Source organism: Urocitellus parryii, chromosome 12 (assembly GCF_045843805.1).
Source record: "Urocitellus parryii isolate mUroPar1 chromosome 12, mUroPar1.hap1, whole genome shotgun sequence".
Classification (NCBI taxonomy): domain Eukaryota; kingdom Metazoa; phylum Chordata; class Mammalia; order Rodentia; family Sciuridae; genus Urocitellus; species Urocitellus parryii.
This window is the reverse complement of record NC_135542.1, coordinates 64387529-64393477: the sequence shown is the minus strand read 5'-3', so window position 1 is coordinate 64393477 and position 5949 is coordinate 64387529. Positions and strand designations below refer to the sequence as shown.

The window sequence follows — 5949 nt, the reverse complement described above, 5'->3', positions numbered from 1 at the left end:
CGGGGCAGGAAAGACACAATGAAAGGATGGCATGGGAATCAAATGAAGGAAACGGGACTTTTAACCAATGTTTATTAGAGAAACAACAATCATTGATTAAAACAAACAGATTGTGGTTCTAGGAAAGAGGAAACAGAATGGTCAGCCTAGAAAAGGCTGTGTAATTTGGATAACTGGGTTTTATCCATAGTATCCCTCATTTACTCTCCAGTTAAGATCATTGTTTTCAGTTACTTTCATCAAGTAAATAATAATTTATTGAGCACATGCTGTACACCAAGCTCTGTGTTAAGTGTTGGGGATAAAACATCTATGTATCTTTTTTTTTTTTTTTTTGTATAAAACTGCATCTTCTTTATTTTGCATACTTTAATTGTGGAACAAAATAAAACAAAAACACAATACAACATCCAACCCTGCGGCCAAACTAGGTAGGGGATGGAGGGCTTGAGGCCCTTATTTCCTGCCTTAATTAAGATGCCAAGGACAGGAGAAAAAACCACTATAACATCAATCAGCAGAGGAAGCCAGGTGGGAGAGGGCCACCCAAGGCTACTGTGGGAGCCATGGGGAAACTATACAGAGGGCAGATTTCTCAGTAGCAACTCCTAATCTACTTCTTCCATGCGAGATGCATCCTCATCACCCTCAAGAGGGGGTATCTCATCAGGAACAGCACTGCTGGGTTCCTCTGCTGTCACTTCATCTTCATCAATGCCTAGGCCTAGCTTTATCATGCGGTAGATGCGATTGGAGGGGGTCTGAGGATCCTCAAGTGAGAAGCCAGAAGAGAGCAGCACAGTTTCAAATAGCAGCACCACCAGGTCCTTGACAGCCTTGTCATTTTTATCTGCCTCTGCCTTTTGCCGAGATGTCTCCACAATGGGGTGATCAGGGTTGATCTCCAGGTGCTTTTTGGCCATCATGTAGCCCACTGTGGAGTTGTCTCGAAGTGCCTGGGCCTTCATAATCCGCTCCATGTTGGCTGTCCAGCCATAGGTGCTGGTAACAATGCAGCAGGGTGAAGACACAAGCCTATTGGAGATTGTCACCTTCTCAACCTTTTTATCCAAGATTTCTTTCATAAGCTTGCAAAGGTTCTCAAATTTCGCCTTGCTCTCCTCCATTTTCTTTTTTTCCTCCTCATCCTCAGGTAGCTCCAGGCCTTCCTTGGTCACAGAGACCAGGCTCTTCCCATCAAACTCCTTGAGTTGCTGTACACAGTACTCATCAATAGGCTCAGTCATATATACTACCTCAAAGCCACGCTTCCGCACACCCTCCACAAAAGCAGAGTTGGCCACCTGCTCTTTGCTTTCACCAATAATGTAATAGATGGACTTCTGTGTCTCCTTCATACGAGAGACATACTCTGACAGAGAAGTCATCTCATCTCCAGACTGAGAGGTGTGATAGCGCAGCAGCTCAGAAAGGCATCGCCGATTAGTAGAATCTTCATGGATTCCAAGCTTAAGATTTTTAGAGAATGCCTCATAGAATTTTTTGTAGTTCTCCTTGTCTTCTGCCAACTCAGAGAAGAGCTCAAGGCACTTCTTCACAACGTTTTTTGCGAATAACTTTCAAGATTTTGCTCTGCTGGAGCATTTCTCCGGAGATATTCAGGGGCAGATCCTCAGAGTCAACAACACCACGAATAAAATTGAGATACTCTGGTATCAGCTCATCACAACTGTCCATGATGAACACACGACGGACATAGAGTTTGATGTTGTTGTTCTTCTTCTTGTTCTCAAAGAGGTCAAAGGGACCCCCTTGAGGGATGAACAGCAATGCCCTGAATTCCAACTGACCTTCTACAGAGAAGTGCTTGACTGCCAGGTGGTCTTCCCAATCATTGGTTAGGCTCTTGTAGAATTCTCCATATTCTTCCTGAGTGATGTCATCAGGGTTTCTGGTCCAAATGGGCTTGGTCTTGTTCAGTTCTTCATGATCAATATATTTCTCCTTAATCTTCTTTGTTTTCTTCTTCTTATCCTTACTAGGGTCATCCTCCTCCTCATCTGAGCCCACATCTTCAATCTTGGGTTTCTCCTCATCATCTTTATCTTCCTCTTCTTTCTCACCTTTCTAAAAATATGGAACGCTTCACGAATTTGCGTGTCATCCTTGCGTAGGAGCCATGCTAATCTTCTCTGTATCGTTCCAATTTTAGTATATGTGCTGCCGAAGCGAGCACACCTATGTATCTTTATAGAGACATAAAATGTGGTCCCAGTTTTACATAAATGCTTAGGCTATGGTCAAAGCAATAAGGCATAATTACAGCTAAAATTCATTGAGTACTGATTACGTATTGAACACTTTCTAAGCACCATAATCCCTTAAGACAGCAGACATGTGTTTTGGTCACATTTGTATCTCTGTTGCTTAGGACATAGAGATTCAATAAATATACTTAAAGAATCCTGTTGAGAGCCACAGCTGAGTCGGGATGACACCTGGCATTTTTGCCAGAAGGAGTGGTTGAGAGGTGACACCAGCGAGCCATTAAGATGATGATAATTAAGTTAAGCTGTGTATAACTGCTGTGACTGGATGATGCTGGATTGAAACAGGCTGTGTGTTCAGTTGTATATAGACCCCTGCTGTCCGCAATAGGGTGGCTCCTGCTGCCTCGGGGCGCCGCTACTTTGGAGGGTGAGAGAGTTCCCGGGGAGTGTACGTGGAGTGCCGGTGGAGTTCGGGCAATAAAGGAGTTCCTGTTTGAACCTACAAGTGCCTCTTGGCGGCTCGGTTATTTTGTGCCCAGCCAGACTGCAGCAAATCCTTACAACTCTGAGTGGGTACAATTGCTCACCTTATTTCACAGATGAGGAGACTGAGGTCCAAAGAGGTGAAGCTCTTGCTCATCTTCAAAGTTAGGAAGCAATGGGACAATGAACCCAGGAAGTCATGTAAAGTACTGCACAATTCTAACTCTTGATAAGTATTGGAGTAACCAAAATGAAAGGTGGGAAGTGTGTTTTCTAATAAACTGCTATGGAAGAGAGGAGAGGGAAGAGGAGGCTCACTGAAGGGGATAGCATTTTGATTGGGTCTTAAAATGTGGGTGAGTTTTCCACAGATGGGTGCAAGGGACTGTGTCTTCACCATGGAGGGACATCATGAGCTGGCACTCAGAATTGGAAAAGTGAAAGGTGTATTTGGAGAGTTTTGCAACTGTAGTTTGCTGGGTTGGGTTGGAAGCTGTGAGGAGCAGGGCTTCTCACACTGTCAGGTGCACAGGAGTACCAGGGGCTCTTGCTAAACTGCCCTTTCTGATTCAGCAGATTCTCTAGGCAGCCCCTGGTGAGGCCAAGGCTGCTGATCTTGGACCACACCATGAGTAGTTGGCTCTAGCAGGCCTTGCTTTCCTGGCTCAGAGGAATGGGTTTTCCTTGGTTAGCCCAGAACTTCATGGATGGATTTTAAGCAGGGAAATAAGACTTCAAAGGCAGTTTGGAAGTAGTAGAGTAAGATGCTCTGCAGCAAACCCGGGCTTTGGTTCCTTAAGGTGCTAACTTGTAACCCTCAAAATTCAGAATCTCAATTGAGTCAGGGTCCAGGCAGGGAAACAGAAACCCCAGAGAAAATTAACAGATGATTTAGCCCTGGACCTCCGAATATCACTTTCTCACCAGACCTGCCTAAAAACTCTTCTTTCCTTTCTCTAGGACTGCCTGGAGCAACATCTGTTCTTATCCTCTAGTGGTTAGAAGAGGAGCTAAAACATGGGCTTGACCTTGCACTCATCTTGTAGGCTCGCCCAGGCTGGGCCCTGTCACCCAGCCTACTCAGAGCTACTCACGGAATGAAAAATGCTGCTAATATCAGTCTGCTAAAAACATCATCAGGAAATTAAATCTGTGGCTTTAAAAAAAATCCCACACTGATTTTCTGGCACTGGTGTGTCTCCCAACTGGGATCTCTCCTTCTGCCTGGGGGCCTCCTTCCGGCCTCCTCCCTCCTCTCTGGGCTCTCCCCTATGCAGCCTCCCTGCCTCTCCTCCCTCCTTTCCTTCTTACCCTGCAGGGCCTGCTGGCTTTCTTCTCCCTGGGCTCCTCCCTGTGGCTTTAGGCTTCCCTTCCTGTCTCCGGGCTTCCAGCTTTTCCACAGCTCCACGGAAGCATCTGTCTGTCTCTATTTCACTTCCCATCAGGGAATCCTAAATGCTGAATAGGCCCTTCAGACTAGGCCCTGAAGGGGACTTGGCTAGGGGAGTGGGGGTGGGGGTGCTGAGGACCTGGCAAGGCCATACAGAAGCCCATTGATAGGCAGCCCCTCAACACACACAACCCAGTCCAGCCTCCATGGCTCTGGGTGGAGAGAGGCATCCCCTGAGGCTGTGGCCAACATCCTGGCCACCATGAATGACCTCAGTGTCTCTGGCTGCCTGGGGGACATTCGCCCTGTGGCCTCCAAACCCTTCAAGCCCATCGGCCTCACCATCTCACCATCGGTGTGAATAGATTCGTCTTGAAAATAATGGTCGGGACATCTCCATCAGTGGTGCTGATTTCACTAATTGGAAGAATCAGCTCTTTGTGGCCCATGGTGGAATCCGGAGCCAAGACACACGGAACACTTTTCCCCAGTGACCAGAGACCCTTGGACGAACTCCTGGGTGCCATGAAAATGGATCGTTTTGCAGAAAGAATACCGTTGGATGTTTATTTAACATCACTCCTCATCCCCCCCCCCCCCAAAAAAAAAAAAGGCCTTCGGATTGCGCTCACATCTGGCTGCTTTTCTTCCCTCACTTTTACATACAAAGCCAGGGCAGGGAGGAAAACGTCATCAGGCTGAAAACATTCAACTGCAAAGTGTAAATTAAATGTGTGGAGAGGCTAGGGGAGGGATGGGGTGGGCAGAGAAGTAGGGACACTCTCTTCACCCCATTGTGTATGGGCAGAGCTAGTTCTGCATCCTACATCAGCCATTAGGATCTCTGTGACCTTGGGTAGATATCGAACACTTGAAGCCTCAGTTTCCTCACTGTTATGTTGGGAAACACACATTCAGGGGCTGGTGGAGGATTAAAGGGGATGATGTGCATAGAGCGTATGGCACTGCTGGACTACTGATGGCCACTGTTATTGTTGTTGCTGGATCAAAACCAGATCAGAATCTCAACTGTTCCCATATCTTAGAGACTTACCATTACTAGCCTCATTTAGGGAGACAGATGGGTAAAAATATGTCCAATGGAGGGAGACAGATGGACAAGAAATGATGATCAAGGGATTGGATGGAATGACAACCCAATGGAGCAGTGGGCAGATGGAGCATCTCATGGGGAAAGCGGATTTATGACAACTCGAAGGAGACACAGAGCCTGTGGGTCCTGTGGGAGGGACAGATGGATGAGGGTCCAACAGGCAAGATAGAGAGATGACAGGCCAAAGTGGAAGACAGATGGACAGCAATTTCATAGTGGGGTGGGAGAATGGGACTGGGCAACCCTGTGATGGGGGAGAACAGATGGACAGCACGTTGATGCTGGAGCTTGGGCTTCCTGTTTAGTCTCTATTCCTCAGGCCTGGACATCCCTGAATGCGTAAGAACCCCAGGGGCTCTGTGGTTATATGAGAGAGAGAGAGAGAGAGAGAGAGAGAGAGAGAGAGAGAGAGAGAGAGAGAGAGAGATCATGGCCTGAGAGACACTAGGCACCAGGATCAGACTGGCCTCTGTTCCTCCCCACTCCCATGGCCCCTCCCTGGGTGGCCCTGCAGATAAAGGCTCAGCCTTGATGAGGAGGAAGAGGAAGAGGAGGAGAAGGAGGAGGAGGGAGAAAACTTATTTGAAAGAAAGGGGGAAAAAAACTGGCTAAAAGTTTTATTTATTTAAAATAAAGGTTCAGTTATGCTTGACTGTAAACACACAGCCCATCCCTCCCTCCCTGGCTCTTCTTGTGGCAGAGGGCTCGGACCACACAGCAAGTTGGGGGCC

At 47.2% G+C, this 5949-nt stretch overlaps 1 non-coding gene and 1 pseudogene across 1 annotated transcript; both read right to left on the bottom strand.

Annotated features, from left to right (window-relative positions):
• Positions 1 to 334: 334 nt before the first annotated feature.
• LOC144249622 (heat shock protein HSP 90-beta pseudogene) lies at positions 335 to 4553 on the bottom strand (annotated as a pseudogene).
• Positions 2091 to 2197, bottom strand: LOC144249900 (U6 spliceosomal RNA). Its single transcript, XR_013342347.1, has one exon. It is a non-coding gene; the product is annotated as a U6 spliceosomal RNA (small nuclear RNA).
• Positions 4554 to 5949: the final 1396 nt, after the last annotated feature.